This window comes from Ceratotherium simum, chromosome 23, assembly GCF_057802395.1.
Source record: "Ceratotherium simum simum isolate JZ-2026a chromosome 23, ASM5780239v1, whole genome shotgun sequence".
Taxonomy (NCBI): Eukaryota; Metazoa; Chordata; class Mammalia; order Perissodactyla; family Rhinocerotidae; genus Ceratotherium; species Ceratotherium simum.
The window spans coordinates 44,470,798-44,488,126 of NC_141922.1; positions in this window are offsets into that span (position 1 = coordinate 44,470,798).

Genomic DNA, 17,329 nt, shown 5'->3' on the forward strand with positions numbered 1-17,329 from the left:
TGCTATTATGATGATGACTATTATTACTATTACCTTGATTTTATAGTGTATATTTTCTGCTAAGAGCCAAAAAGGCTTAAGAAATATTATATCACTAATCCTTACAATATCACTGTGAAATAGGTAGGTGGTGAATATAAACAAGTATCAATATTATGCTAAATCATACTTAAGTATATGGTGTGAAATCCTGAGCTATCTAATGAAAGCAATATGCTTTTGTTTCTCATGAAGTATTTTATGTTTATATCTCTTATGTTAAATCTCTGACGATAGGGCTTGGTGACCTATTGTTTTTCTCCATCTCTCATTTAGATAAGGTTCCTTTTGCATTTATATGAGAAAAGTTTAGATATATTTTTTAAAAACTCTAGGCCTCAAAGAGGTTTTACAAACACAACCTCAGCAATGCCCATATATAAGGAAAACAAAGATACTTGGATTTACCAAAAGGAATTGAAATCAAAGGCTGTAATTTAATCCAGTCAGCTTCTATATTGAGGCATTTCTGGACTGAGTCCAACTCATTTTCCTGTCTTGCTGGTTACTGCGCCACATTCGTTCTTTCCAAACTTCGGTTATTTGTTCATCACATTCACTAATTCTATTATTTATCTCTAAAACAACTAATTTAAAAAAATCTTAACTAAATTTTTCTTAAAAGGAAATTTTATATTACCATTGCAAATGGAAATCTATTGAGTACTACTTGGTTTAAAATTAAGTAACACTAAAAATAAACACCATTAAACCAAAAAATGTTATTAAATTTTGGTCTCTAGCCTTTCAGCCTGAGGCTGACTCTCTCTTTGTTAAAAAGAGGGATTTAGCAAGTACTGGAGTGGTGTGAAAGAGACATTGGCACCAAACTGAGACTATCTTCTTGAGGCAATTAGGAGAATTAACAGAGAGTTACTAAGGGATTATTTTTCTGACTTTATAATTCAATGTTACTTAATGCCTACATGTGTACTACTCAAAATCATTTCCCTTAACTCCCATGTTTTGAACATTAATTCTCAGATGTAACCAGAGCGGTCTGCCCACAACTTCCTCCATTACTCCTACTTCCTCCCACTAAATACTTCCTGCTCTGAGCCTTTGTAAACCTTTTCCCGTTTGATATTTCTCCTTTTCTCTGACCATCTGAATCTTTTCAGCCTTTAAGATTGGTCTCAAATTCCTCTTGGAGAAGTTCCTTGATTTCCTGAGCTTGTGGGAATCTCACTGTTTTTTTTAAATCCTTTTATAGTACTCAGTTCTGTGGAAATTAATAAAAGAAACCTTGACTAAATGGAGTCAGGAAGGCCTGTAGGGGAGTGCTCATGCTCTGTCACACATGTCAGTTACACCAAACAGGAAGAGAGGGAGGCTTACATCTTGGACAGGAAGTTAAGCTACTTTACTGCTGAAGGAAGATTTCTGTCCCCACCTGGCAACAGCCTCGCCAATGAGAAACGCTGCAGCTCAGCTACTGAGAAGCCATTGCCGCCCTGAACTGTTTCTTTCCCAATGGACTTTTGTTTAGAATGTCCCTTCCTACTCCCCTCTTTTCTCTATAAAGACAGCTCCCCTTCTTTGTTGGTTGGATTTGCCTATGGTTTGCCACGGCATGCACAACCCAAATTGCAATTCTTTGGCCATTCCTGAATAAACTCGTTTTGAGGTTTTTAAGTTAACAGTTCATGTTGATCGTACTCCAACTTAATGGTTGAGAATCCTGTTGTGGGAGAATCTGCCTTCGTTATTAGCTAGGTGGTAAACGTTGTGAGGGCAGCACGGCATCTTAATCTCCTTCTTAGCATGGTGTCTTGAGAGTAGCAGGTGCTCAATCAGTAACCGTTGCTTATTTGAGACAAAATTTCTCTGACCCTGCTCCATTTACAGTTTGAGTGTCCGTTTGCTAACTGGGGCTGTATCTACACTAGATTGATAGCACTGAGGGTTCCCATTTGTACTTGTCGTTCTCTTCAGTGTCATTATAGCAGAAGTAGAAACTTTCCACAGCCTGTAAGTAAGAACACAAAGTTTCAATTTATTTCTGCTTTGACCTGGAAGTTATGGTTTCTGCTATTTGTGACATTCTTAGGGGCCTTAGAAAAGCCCTATCTAACTCAGAGAAGGTAAATTAAATCAGATTGAAACTTTGGATTTGGATTCAATCTAGTAGCCCAATCACCTAGAATTCATAGAAAGTGTCCTAGAAGAGGCAAGGAAACCATCTTAGACCACTCAGCAAGGTTTTCATCATTCAAGCCATCAGAGCATACTTCTTTCTTTAGTGTACGATGTTTTTCAGGCTTTCCCTACCACAATATGATTGCTTTTCAATTGAATCCTTCTTTTTGGGCTCTGTTTGCCAGGTTAATTAACTGCATTTGTCTCCTATCCTGAAAGGTAATTGTTTCTAAGATTTGGATGCAATATTCCCCAACAGATCACCAAATTTACAAACAAGTTGTTACCGCTGAGATCTTGATATTTCACTTGGGTGAAATCGAAAGTACTGAGATCGTTATCTAAATACTGATAAACTTTCCCTGTTTGAAATTTTTCCATTGTGTATGGTTACACTTCATCAGACTTTTAGGATACTTGATGGTTGTAAGGACTTTCTTCAGGAATATACTCTTTGCAGAGGCCTTGTCTTCATCTGTGAAACTTTTCAAAAACAGCTAGAGTACATTTTAAACAACAGAGAATTATCATAAAAGACTGCAATTCACATAGGAACCAGAGATGTCAAATCCAACCAAGCAAATCCATAGTTCCTTCTCCTTATTTTTGATGAGAGGTATTGAGATTGAATTTTCATGGCTTTTTTGAAATTGCCGGTATCTGTAGGAATACTAACGGGTTAATCCATTTCGTTTACTTAAATATTCCAAACCACGATGAAAACATTTTTGCACCTAAGAGAAAAGATTGTGGGTGAAAAACTGAAGATACATGATTTATCACTCCCCTCACAAATAAAATTTATTCATTGCATCCACCAGCCATCACACAGATGGTCAGAAAATTGGCTTTGTGTAGGGATGTGGATTCAGGCATGAATATTAATATGAGACAGATGTAAACGCATATTAATATGCATTTGCTTTGCATGGACTGACATTACAATATTTTCATTAAAGAAACTGCACTTGAAAAGAAAGTATAGGTCACCTTTTACAAAGCATAAAATTATATGGTAGAATATATTTGTTGGCTCTGGAAAACTGCCGTTGATAAGAAATGGAAAAAAATTAATGTTGAATCTGTGGTCGGACGTTGACAACATGGCAACAGAGGCATCAGAAAGATTTTGCTCCTCCGGATTACAATTAAACTATATTTTTGAACTCTAGCCACACAGGGTACAGGCTGCCACTCGAGCAATCTAGGAAGCAAAGCCCTGTTTGGATATGATACATGGACAAGTATAAATTATGAGAAGTCTGAGATAAGCTAAACTATCCAGAAAGATCCATTCACATCCTAAGACACAAATTTTCAGTGTGTGGTTGCCGTAATGGCAGTGATTCATAAAAATTTAAGATTTATGCAGGCATGGTACTTTGGGGATTTTTTTTTGGTGCGGGACAGCATTTATGCTCACATCAGCGCCAGCATCTGTGCTGCTAGTATCTGCTATGGTAGCATTGTGCTTCCTTCCCCAGTGGAAGGAGAGAACGTGACATTGTAAAAAGCTATTCACAAGCTTGCTGCTTTGTACTCACAAACCATTCACAGGGTGTTTTGCCACTAAAATATTGCTTACTGGCGAGAACGGCAGCTTTCTTCTGTTTGTGAATCCCTTTAAAACTGCTGTGTTGGCTCTTCAGACAAACGTGATTACATCCTAGCACATGAATGTGCAAGTTAATAATTATAAATGATCTGTTATTGATTATTCACTTCAGTGACTTCACTAATCCTTGCATGAACCTCCATGGAGCTTTTGAATTCCATTCGCCAACCCTGGTTTCTTCCTCAGACTTCTCATGCCTTTTCAGCTTCTCGTTCAAAATATTCATCTGGAAGTCCAGCAATGTGTCCAAAAATGGAGTTGACATCTTCCTCCTGCCACTAGCATGGAATAGTGGAGTGAGCATGAACTCTGGGGTTAGGAAACTTTGGGTCTGAATCTTTCTCTGCCTCTCACTGGCCATGTGACCTAGGCAAATACTTTGACTTTTCTGAGCCTCAGTTTCTTACAGGCAAACAAGGGGATGGTTTTACCAGTTTCCACAGTTATTTTCTTATGATTGTTTGGTGTATTAAATGTGAAAACTTAGGCGAAATTGCCTCGCATATCTGGCACATAGTAATTTATCAGATTTATTTTCATAATTTTCTATTTCTTTTGCTGGCCCTGCCATTTTTCCAATTTCTCTGTCTCTTTACTCAGTTATGTTCATTTCTGTCTCTTATTTATCTTCACTGTTATGATTCTGCTTTGGCCTTGATTATGCTTCTCCTGGAGTATAACCATTTATTATATAATGGTTTCCCCATCTCCTCGTCTAGACCATGGGACAGGTTGATTTTCCTAAAGCAGAGCACTGATCAGGTTTCTCCTTTGTGCAAAATCCTTCAGGGGTTTAGCATTACTTATCAAGTAAAACCCAAACCCTTAGTTGGCAGACAGTGTCTCTTTTGCTGAGCCTCTAATCTGCCCCTTTAGGCCGGTCTCCGTCTTCTTGTGGCACATCTCCAGGACTGCTTTTTCGCAGACTTGCTCTCACCTTCCTGCCTTGGCCTTGCCTGGATTCCATCTGGAAGAGCACATTTCCATATCACCTCCTGAGAGATTCCTACCCACTTCAATAACTCCTCTCCCAGGAATTTTTTCCCTCTGAACACCCATAGCATTTGGTTTCAGTCCAATAAATGTCTGCTGAAAAGTTTATTTGACAAACATGTTTATAGAACTCTAAGTCATTCAACTTTCATTACAACTCTATCATCCATCCATCCTACAGATGAGGACACTGAGACGCAGAGAGTCAGGCAGGTAACTCCCTAGGTCACAGAGCTGTTAAGTGGCAGATTTGGGATTCCAGGTGGTCTGGCTGTAGGATCTGTGTTATTAGTCACATATATTCTGTGCCATGCTGCTTCTCAACTTTGAAATTTTTAATATTTCATGTGTCTTCCCACCAGTCCTATTCCTGTTAATGTACTACTGCAGTTCTCTACCAAGCCTTCCATTTTGTAAAAAAAAAGCAAGATATCATTTGTCTGGATTACTGAATCATTTAGCTTTTTCTGCCATGTTTGAGTCAAAAGATTGAAACTAGTGGTTGTCTGAAAGGGTTCTGGATGAGCATAGCTATTTGATAGCTGGTTCTCTCTCTCTTTGTATGTATATATCAGACGTTTCTTCATATATTTGCTAATTTTATTTCCTTTAGGGACTGATATGAAACATGTTCACTCTGGTTGCATAATTCTTATATATCCTTGATACATGTTCCTGTACTGAAGATTTTCAACAAGATGGGATGTCTTGCATTAAGCAGGCGAAGAACATTCCCATGCCTCTAGGCACCTAGTAGTTTCTAGGTGGAAAACAAGCCTGTTTTTCTCACTGTCTTATCTCCAGTGCCTAGCATATTGCTTGGAATATGGCTAGTAAACACATGCTCAAAGAACCATTCTATTTCCTCCTGTTGTTCTAAGTACTCTTAGTAATAAGTTATTTATATGTTAATTTATTCCTTCCTGTTTGTTATGATCACCCTTGGTGTGGTTCCTGAAGTTGCAATTCAGAGTTCCACATCTAGTCACTTCCAAAGAAACAAAGAAATGAATCTTTATTTCCCACTTGAGGGCGGCTGAGTGTCATAGCAGATAGAGCCCGGGGTGATGACAGAGCATATGTAATAGGTCCCCTGCTCCTACTTCTCTCCGCTCGGGCAGGCGTTCATCCTTTAAAGCAGGGGCACCCAGCCAGGGACACATCCCCTTTAGGGATCCAAGGGTGGGCTGTGGCCCGGAGATTGCTAACATTGTGTGCATAATTGTGTATGAGTTTGTTGGGGGAGAGGGTCCATAGATTTTTAAAAAATAATTTATCTTATATTATTCGTATTTGCCTTTTTAAATGATAATGTGTTCACATTGTAAAAGAAATCAAACTGTACAGAAAAATACCAAGTAAAAAATTCAACCAGCACAGAAGTTTATCAAATAAAAAGTTCAATTCTTTTTTCCTTCACTTTTCACTCTTTACATTCTCAGTCTCTTTTCTCACAAGGGGATCATACCACAATTCTTTTTGGCAACTGACTTTAATAACTTAAAGTCATATTTTGCTATAAGTACATATAGACCTACCTTTTCTTTAAACTTTATTTTGAAATAGTCATAGATTCACAGAAAGTTTCAAAAAGTGTATAGAGAAGCCCTGTGTTTCCCCCAATGGTGACATACTGCACATCTATAGAACAATATCAAAACCAGGAACTGACATTGGTAAAATCTGCAGAGTTTATTGAGATTTCACCAGTTTTATGTATACTCGTGTGTGTGTGCGCGCGCGCGTCTAGTTCTATGCAATTGTATCACGTGCAGATTCACGTAACCGCTACCACAATCAAGGTACAGAACTGTCCACAAGCACAAGGATCCCTCCTGCTGCCCCTTTTATAGCCACATCCACCTCTTTTGCTGCTATCCCTAATCCCTGGCAACCACTAATCTATTCTTCAGCTCTATAATTTTATTTCAAGAATGTTATATACATGGAATCATTCAATTTGTAGTCTTTGGAGATTAGCATTTTTTTCCCACTCAGTGTAAGTCAGCAGAGATTCATCCAAGTTGTTGAATGTATCAATAGTTCACTCCTTTTTACTGCAGAGCAATATTCCAAACTGTTGTACTTCAGTTTGTTGAGCCATTTGCCCACTGAAGGACATCTAAGTTGTTTCCAGTTTTTGGCTATTATGAATAAAACTGCTATGAACATTAGAGTGCAGGTTTTTGTGTGAACATAAGTTTTCATTTCTTGGGGATAAGTGCCCAACAGTGCAATTGCTGGGTTATATGATAAGTGCATGTAGTTTTATAAGACACTTCACAACTATTTTGGGGTCCATAGCTTTTTCACAGGCAGTCAAAAGGGGCTGTGACTCTACAAAAGTTGAGCCAACTTGACATGACCCAAATTTGGCATGTTATTGAGTTATTTGCTCCAAATTGTTATGTAAGGAAACTTCTCTTTTCTCATTTTTTTCTTCTGCTATTCGTAGGCATTTCACACTAAAACTTCAGCAACAGCTCTTTGATGACATTTCCTTGTCATTCACATCCCTAGTCCTAGGACTCCCCCAACTTCTATTCATCTACAATCTTTTCAACATCCATTATTTGCAAGACAAATCAGCATCAACTCTTGCTCTCAAGGATTTTGACTGCATTTGTCATACTGTTCTTATTTCTTTACATTGTTGACACTCCATCTACTGATTGTTAGTGTCTGCTCTGTTACTTCTGTGTTTTATAGAACTTTAAGTTCTTTCTAACTTACTCTTGCACTGCACTCCCTATATCCTCAAAGTGCAGCTCATTGAAACCTTATGTTAGCATCTTTTTTGCTGCAGGGAAAATTTAAAAGAAAACAGCTCTGCTCAGGCTGGTGGTGAGAGACGCATTTTCTAGGATACAGAAGGATGATGATAAAAATTGATCAGGTGGATGTAGGTTTTTAATTTCTTTGAAGTTAAGTCTTCACTGGTGCTTCATTCACTGGTGCTTGGCTTGAAGTGGGAAACAAGGACACTAAGCAGCCGTTTACGAAAATAAACATAAAATATTTCAGAGGTAATGAGGCAGATAGTCTGGGTCTAAAAGGGTAGCCCAATGTTTAATGCTCCCAATCAGTCTCTTTTTCCTGATTATCAGCCTATTTGATCCAACATTTTCCCAGCTTGTAAGTCTATACAGTTTCATCTGAGTCTGGAATCCAGGTATCCAGTGATAACTTGTCATCAGAGCTAGACAACTTGTGTTCTGGAAAGTGCCTTCAGTTTGCTGCATTTGGTTTATACCAGATCCTCATCTTTAACACCTGATTCTAGCCTGACATCAAGTCCTCAACATCTAGGCTCTCTTTGCTTGGTCTTGGTTGAACTTTGACTAGATTCCAATGATTGTGAGCAAACAGCAGAAAGGATTTTTGTCATTTTTTTATCCTCTCTTTCTCCTTTTAGCTAATGTTTATCAAGAGCTAATTAAGTGCTTCACGTTGTGCTTAGTATTTTGTGTGCACTGCTTCGTTTAATGTTCTCAGCAACCTTATGCACTTAGCCCATGGCTGTCTTCTCTGAAGCTTTCTTTCCCTCCAACACATGTTGACTGGTCTTCATAGCACACTGGACGCTCAAGGCCAGTGGCTTATCCTCTACTGTGCTGAGTCCTTCAGCTGCCCCAGCGGAGGGACAGGCTCAGAAGGGGCAGGTGAGCTTGTCTCCAAACCTGTGTTTTAGATCTGTTTGTTATTGAAATGATATAAATTGATTAAATGTTATGTAAAATAATGATATGTAGATGGGAAAGAAAGAGGCATTATTTTTTATAAAAACCAAGTTGAAGGTTTAGAAAGTTAATAAAAGAACTCATTAAACAAGTTGTTGTTAAATTTAGTGTGGGGGAAAAGATCTGGAAGGATTTTGCACTTAGACGGTTTTACAAGTGTCTGTATGTTCTGTTCCTCTTTAAAGAAGGTAAAACTATAGATACATTATGGGTGTGGTTTATGCAAGAAAGAAAAAGAAGCCCATGGTACTATTTCACAAGCTTGATAAATGTTCGTTAATATGTTTCAAGTTACTGTAAAATATCTAAGTGGTGTTTGTATCATTTTAGGACTCCTCTTTTACCTGATATTTTTGCTTAGATAACTAATTTCAGGACCGAATTATGCAGGATAAGGAGCCTGCGACAATGCTGTGACATTTCACAGAGGAGGAAACTGAAGCTTACAGAGGTGAAGTAACTTGTCTCTTTCCCAGACAATTTGTGACACTCCGCGGGCTGTTGCAAAACTAGGATTGAGTATACATGTCTTCCATGTCAGGAAACTGCTTGATCCTATATTAATTTTTTTTAAACTTTATATAATATGTATATTGCTGCCTAAAGCCATTTTTGATGGTGATGATAAATCTAAAACATTGTAACATTATAATTAAAATATTCAAGAATGTTCAGTGAAAAAAAGAAGGTTATAAGTACTGCATATAATATAAATCCACTTTTGGGGAGAAATATATATGTATCCAATTTTGGGGAGAATTATATATATGTTATATAAGTTTTATTTATTTCTTTATTTTTTTTCTTATTTTATTTATTTATTTATTTATTTTTTTAAATGTTTTTAAACATTTTTATTGAGATATAATTCACATGCCATAAAATTCTTCCATTTCAAGTGTACATGTCATTAGTTTTCAGTATATTCAGAGTTGTATAGTCATTGCCACAATCTAAGTTAAGAATATTTTCATCACTACAAATAGAAACCCCATACCCATTATCAGTCACTCTCCATTCTCCCCTCCCCCCAGGCCTAGGCAACCACTAGTCTACTTAATGTCTTTATAGATTCACCTTTTCTGGACATTTCATATAAACAGAATCATACAATATGTGGCCTGTGTCTGGCTTCTTTCACTCAGTGTAATGCTTTCCAGGTTCATCCATGTTGTCACATGAACTATACTTCATTTTTTTTTTTTTCTATTTCTTTCTTTTTTTTTTTTAATTTTTTGTTTATTGCTGTAACATTGGTTTATAACATTGTAAAAATTTCAGGTGTACATCATTGTACTTCTATTTCTGCATGGACTACATCATGTTCACCACCAAAATACTAATTACAACCCATCACCACACACATGTGCCGAATTATCCCTTTCACCCTCCTCCCTCCCCTCTTCCCCTCTGGTAACCACCAATCCACTCTCTGTCCCTATGTGTTTGTTTATTGTTGTTATTATCTACTACTTAATGAAGGAAATCATACGGTATTTGACCTTCTCCCTCTGATTTATTTCACTTTGCATTATACCCGAAATGTCCATCCATGTTGTCACAAATGGCTGGATTTCATCGTTTCTTATGGCTGAGTAGTATTCCATTGTGTATATATACCACAGCTTCTTTATCCATTCGTCCCTTGATGGGCACTTAGGTTGCTTCCAAGTCTTGGCTATTGTGAATAAGGCTGCAATGAACACAGGGGTGCATGTACCTTTGCAAATTGGTGTTTTCAAGTTCTTTGGATAAATACCCAGCAGTGGAATAGCTGGATCATATGGTAGTTCTATCCTTGATTTTTTGAGGAATCTCCATACTGTTTTCCATAGTGGCTGGACCAGTTTGCACTCCCACCAGCAGTGTATGAGAGTTCCCTTTTCTCCACATCCTCTCCAACACATATTGTTTCCTGTCTTGTTAATTATAGCCATTCTGACGGGCGTGAGGTGATATCTCATTGTAGTTTTGATTTGCATTTCCCTGATAGTTAGTGATTTTGAACATCTTTTCATGTGCCTGTTGGCCATCTGTATATCTTCTTTAGAGAAATGTCTGTTCAGGTCTTTCGCCCATTTTTTAATTGGGTTGTTAGTTTTTTTGTTGTTGAGATGCATGAGTTCTTTATATATTTTGGAGATTAACCCCTTATCAGATGTATGGTTTGCAAATATCTTCTCCCAATTGTTAGGTTGTCTTTTCGTTTTGTTGATGGTTTCCTTTGCTGTGCAGAAGCTTTTTAGTTTGATGTAGTCCCATTTGTTTATTTTTTCTATTGTTTCTCTTGCCCGGTCAGATGTGGTGTTTGAAAAGATGTGGCTAAGACCGATGTGGAAGAGCGAACTGCCTATGTTTTCTTCTAGAAGTTTCATAGTTTCAGGTCTTACATTCAAGTCTTTAATCCATTTGGAGTTAATTTTTGTGCATGGTGTAAGGTAAGGGTCTACTTTCATTTTTTTGCATGTGGCTATCCAGTTTTCCCAACACCATTTGTTGAAGAGACTTTCTTTTCCCCATTGTATGTTCTTGGCTATAAGTTTTAGATTATCATCACAATCAAATATATGTATCTCCACATAACATAGACCAAAAGAATTTATACCAAGTGTTAATGATTGTTTTTATTTCTGAGTGGTAAGAGGAGAGATTATTTCTTTATTTTGCTATTCTGTATTTTTCAAAATTGCCTCAATGAGTACATAATATTTTTATGATCATTTCAAATGTTCTAAAAAACCAATCATGGGCTTGATTTTTTCTTTTCCTTTCTACTCTAAAAATATGCTGTTTAGCCTATTATTACAGTCATCTTAATAATGGTGGCCTGGAGTCAGGGGAAGAGAAGGAAGCTTCTACAATATTTTCTCTTTGTCTGCCCTTCTGGACAAATTACCTTAAAAAACAGGCTTCCATTCTGACCTGCTTTTTTCTGATACCTGACAATTCGTCTCAGATGTTTCTCTCTTGGGTCCACCAATGCCTTATCAGTGCTGCGTTCTGAAGAATTGAATGCAGTATGAGTTGATTTAACAGAGCTTCTGTCATCCCAGGTCTCTATTGTGTGTAAGATTATAAGGAGTCTTCTGTCTTGTGACCTGGAATGGCCCAGCTAGAATGAATAATTCACCATGTCATCTTCTCCAGTCACCTATTTATACCTTACCTTTTTTAAATTGAAGTTTTCTAACAAATGAAAAAAAAAACACCCAAAACCATAGGTACACAAGTTTTCAGATTTCATTTCTTACACTCCTTTAGCAGACTCCTGAGCTATATAAATGTGCAAATGAAAGCTGTCTCTTCCTATCCACCTGGCTTTCTCAGTGCCATTCACTTAGTTATGTCTCTGTCTTTTCTTTTTGATGTAACACTTGCCGATATGAAGACGAATTGCAATGTTACTTGTCTGGAATCTAACTGAGTGAAGTATGCTTGAGGAATGCAATGATTAGGGGGATGAGGTGTCTCTATGTGAAAAACATATTTCTTTTATCAGCATTGGTAGAAAAATTGCCAGCCAATACATGGAGCTTTTAGTTAAAAACAAGCAAGGTCCTAAGTTATAGTTTTCCACAGGAACATGGTAATAATTCATTAAACTTGAACAATTTAATCCAGGAGTCAGTGATGGTGGGGGGCCTCTGTGTGAAGCATAGAAAAAAATCTCTCTGAGGTTTGGTGCAACTTGCTTGCTTTTAACCTGGTGCTCAGGGTGTTTGCGATCATCCTTGCTTCACAGTTGGGAGTTTTTCCTCGGTGTTCTTGTAGATTGTAGACGGAATGATAAAACAGCTGTTTTCAGGCTGTGTGAGAATCTCTCTCTTACCTCGCCACAATAGGAGAGCGAGGTACAGATGTCGTTTAATAAAGAACTGAAGAGATAAGGTCAGCCTGTCCAGCCTGGATGAACACAAGGCTGTAACTGCTTAAGTAGGGGACACATGTTGTACCCCAAAGAGGATTCTCTTTGACATTTCTGGCTTTTCTGCCTGAGCCCTCCGAGAGGTGAGAATAATGATGTCTGTGGATGTATATTGATGTGTGTATGGGTCAACAAGAAGGGTGGCAGGTGGGAGATTTGAGGGTTACAAAATGTTTTATTAACTTTTCCTTTGTCTTCCAAATTTAAGACACTTATGGCATAAGAATAGTCCTGAGAGTTCAGTCTTTTGACTTTTGAACAATTCAATACTCACTGCTACTCCACCTGCCAACCAACAACTAGGAAGCAAGTGGAAAACACGTGAGGATGAACCAAATACCTTTTTCTTTATAGAATTTTTCTGAGCAGAGAACAAGAGTTTACTCAAATGATCTCTCAGGACAGCATCCGATAACTTCTGCTCACAGTAAACTGATCCACAGATGCCTGGATTATGCTCTTGGTCTATCAGGTGACAAAGGCTCCCCAGCCCTCCGAGTGCAGGGCGTGATCCTTTCCAGTGATTGGACACTTGTTGCACTTTGTTGGGCAAACAAATCATGTGTCAGTGTAGTAAGAGATCTAATGAAAAGAATCTCAGAGGATGAGAAAGTTTCGTTTTCGTAAAGTACTGTTACTTTTATCTATATTTTTAATGTAAAAGTAAGATATGCTCATTACCAAAAAAAGAAACAAATTAAAGAGAAATAAAGTATCTTTGAATTGTAATCCCATTATCCAGTGGTAATTATCATTAACATCTTGACATATGTTTTCCATACTGTTTCTCATGCATGTGTGAGCCACCCCTACACAGATACTTTAATTTTTTTATATAATAATGGAACCATCACATTCATATTGTTTAACAGTATGCTACTTTCACGTGATAATATCATGGTCATTATTTTGTGTCAATATATTAAGCCTATGTCATAATTTTTAATAGCCACGCAGTAGTCAATGGCATTGATTTATCATTAGTTATTAAACTGATTTCCTACAGATGGGCATTTAGTTTGTTTGCACTATTCTGCTATTATAACAGAGTCTATGATTAATACCTTTGCAATCTTTTTTTTACACATTTGACAAATTATGTTAGGAAATAGAATTTCTAGGAAAAAAATTGAGAGCTATAGCCAAACTGTCACCTAAAGATGTTAAACCAATTTATGTTCCTGCCAATAGTGTATGAGAGTGATTGCGTTCCTTCAAAACCTTGCCAACATTAGGTTTTGTGCTTTAAAAAAAATCTATATTAATCTGTTAAATTAAAAATATTATCAGTTTGTTGTCCTGATTTGCATTTATTTTATTGCTAATAAGATAGAGCATTTTTTATATGCTTGTAAGCCATTTGTATTCTTTCTTTTACGATCTGCCTCTTCGTAACTTTTGCTCGTTTTTTTTTTTTTCTATCGGGCTGTTTATATTTTCCTTATTGATTTTTGTTTGTTATGTATTAAGTATATTAATTATTTTGTCATAAGTTCTCCACCCAACCCCCTACTCATCAACTGACTTTTTAAAAACTTTGTTAATGGTGTTTTGGGTCAAACAGAATCTTTAAAAATGATACGTAATCAAATCTATCCATCTCTTCCCTTCATGATTTCTATCTTTGGTATAATTCCTAGCCCAAGATTATATCAATTTCACTTATATTTTCTTCTAGTACTTTTATTATGTATTTGTTCCTATTTGAATCTTTAGTCTATAAACTTTCCAATATACAGTATGGGTTAGGAACTTAGCAACTTTTCCTTCTTAAATGGTCAGCCAGGTTCTCCATCATTACATACAGAATTTTCTATCATTTCATTACAGTTTTGAGATGCCTTCTTTATCATATTATAAATTCTGATACATACTGAGTCTATTTCTGAATTGACTATTCTATTAATCCATCTACACTTATACCAGCACCACACCTTTTCAAAAGCTGTAACAGAATACATTGAATAAGTGGAGGGCATATCTTTTGTCTGTTTAGCCATTACACTACACCACCTTTCCAGAGCAGTTACAAACATATGCCTGGACTTGAATCTAACCCTGTCACTTACTACATATGTAATCCCAGGCAAATTATCAACTTTCTCTTAAATAACTCATGCACTGATTTTTTCCTGTGTAAATTGAAGAAAATAATACTTACATCACAGAGTTATTGTGACAAGTGAAATAATCTATGTAAAGTTCTTCGTGCAGGGCCTGGAATATAGTATGCTCAACAATAACTGTTAGTTCATAACAGAAAGACATTTAGGAAGTTTAGAACATAAAATTTCATGATTTTACTTATAACTTCATTTGAGAGATTAAATATAGACATGAAAAGGGAGATGACTTGATGACACACCATGCACATTCCAACCCTTCCTTCTAGTAGACGGCAGACTCAGGACAGCTGTGGCCGGTACAGAGGTGTGAGTAGGGCGGCTGGCTGCTCAAGTCAGACATTTCAGAGTGGCAGTGACTTGGTTTGGTCATCAACATCCAAGAACTGGTGCTCAGCTTTGTGATCCAGTTGATCTGGAGTCAGTTCAGATCTGGAGTACCAAGTCACACGCATCAAATATGTTTTGAGTGTCATCTGATCTGAGAAGATGCACAACCCTAACGAAACAGGGCTCACTCTCAGATCACGTGCCCTGTCCAGAAAGTGTGGAGATGTGTCTTCTGCTGGCCATTTTATGAGCACAGCACAACCCCCTCACCCATTTTTTATGTCTGCTAGTCACTATGATGCTTAAGTTTCCCAAATCAGATGGGTAGTGCCTACTGCAAATGCCCAGACGTCATTGTAACTTCCTTGATGCCCACTTCCTTGTGGAATCTGAGTCCCCTAAGTCGTTGATGAATATGCGTTTCTCCTGATTGTAAGGCCTGTCTTTAATACCCTATCTGACACTAAAACAACGTGATGTAACTTATGTTATTTCTCAGACTCCTTTACTGTTTTACTGTTCCTTAACTCAGCTATACCTAATGCGAGCCTCCTATAGCTGGATTAATTATCCCTGCACCCCAAAATAGAGTAACTCTTCCGGTAATAGGAATAGCTGTTTCTTAATACGATGTCTGTCTCTTGTTCACTATTGGATAAACACCGACAAATTCATGTTATTTGGCCTTCCTTTTCCATGATTACATACCTCTTTTCTGTTGATATGTTGCTTCTTTAGAGATGAGATAAACATAGTTGATTAGGTTATAACTTTCAAATACAGTTGATTAAATTCTCAAATATAGTTGATTAAGTTATAACTTTAATTCCCTACATTCTAGCCCTTAGCTGTTAGGCTTGGTGGATTCCTAAGTACATGCAGCAACACATTTACACACCAATTCTTAGGACCACTGAATATGCTAACCCCTTCTATGCTGACTTTTGCCACCTTTGGTTTCTTTTTCTTTTTTTTTTTTTTTTTTAGCTAGTCAGAAAAGGTGTTTTTATTTAAAGTGTCATTTGAACATAGGTAGAGAAAAATATATTTGAAAAAGAAAATTAGAAACTGTTTCCTTGATCTGAAAAAACATTCTAAAGTAGCATCCAGAGTACCTGTATATATTAGGTGCTTGTAAATATCTGTCGCATGACTCCTGTGCCTCTGTGGAGTTTTGCTAAATTCTCAGTGGTATAGTAGGGTGGCCTAACTTAAAGTCTCATAGTGGCAACAAGATCATATATTTAGATGGTATTTATCTATGGGATTCATTTCAATACATGCATCTTTTTTTGTTTGTATGAGGAAGACTAGCCCTGAGCTAACATCCAATGCCAATCCTCCTCTGCCACATTTGGTTTCAATGGGTGGTTGTTTCCTTGTCTCAAAATTTAAGGGGTATAGATTCTTGAATACAGCCCCCAAATGAGAAGTGACTTCTTTTATGCTACTAAAAGGAAACGTGTGCTCTCATCCTAGTTCCACTTTCCTTGGGTGACACAAGACAAGAGAGTTTCAGTTTTCACATCTAGTGTTATCTCTCTATACCATAATAGCAGGCTTTATTGTTATAAACTGCTGTTGAAAGACACAACCACTACTAAGCCATTACCTATATATATTTTTATCACCCACTATTCATTATAATGCCTTCGTGTTCTGTCAGCATTATCAGAGGCAACCGGTATTTATTACCGGTATCCACACACACTGGATGTGTGACATTGTGGTAGGTGCTGCCAAGGGCACTTATTTAGAATGAAGCATTACAAAGGAGGAAGGTGACAATTTTTCTCTAAGTCCACTACTCTACCTTTCACTGTGGTTTAGGCTACCAGGTTGGTTAAATTACTCACTATGTCCCATGTACTTTCTTAGGATTTCCTAGAAATATGAGTATGTTTGTTATGGGTTTTAGATGGGCTCACTGCAATATGGCCTTGGGATGAGTTTCAAATGTCATAAGACAAGATAGTCCTTCCCATTATATTTATACTTTAACACACAGTAAAAAGCAAGCAATACTAGTACCATGCACCAGTGATTTGGAAAACAGCAAAGTTTTCTGACAAAGGAGAAAAAAAATGTGTGTGTGTGTGTGTGTGTGTGTGTGTGTGTATCTCAATCTCAAGTGGCATAGGAACTTATACTTTCATTTTAATATGTATGCTGTTGAGCTGGGTTAATTAAATATGAGACTTGTAAATATTTACCCAGATAAACTTAGCTTACCTTATTACACACCATGTCCTGGGATTTCTGGTGAAGCCTTAATGTTCTTTCCTGGGAACAGTTTCGGGCTTCTTGGCTTCTGATCAGTATAGATTCTGAACTCCCAGTTTTCTTTGTCTTTGGATTCATCGACCATCTGAACTCTTACAGTGTAGATGTAGCTATAATAATCACCCTGCTGGTCTAGGGGGGG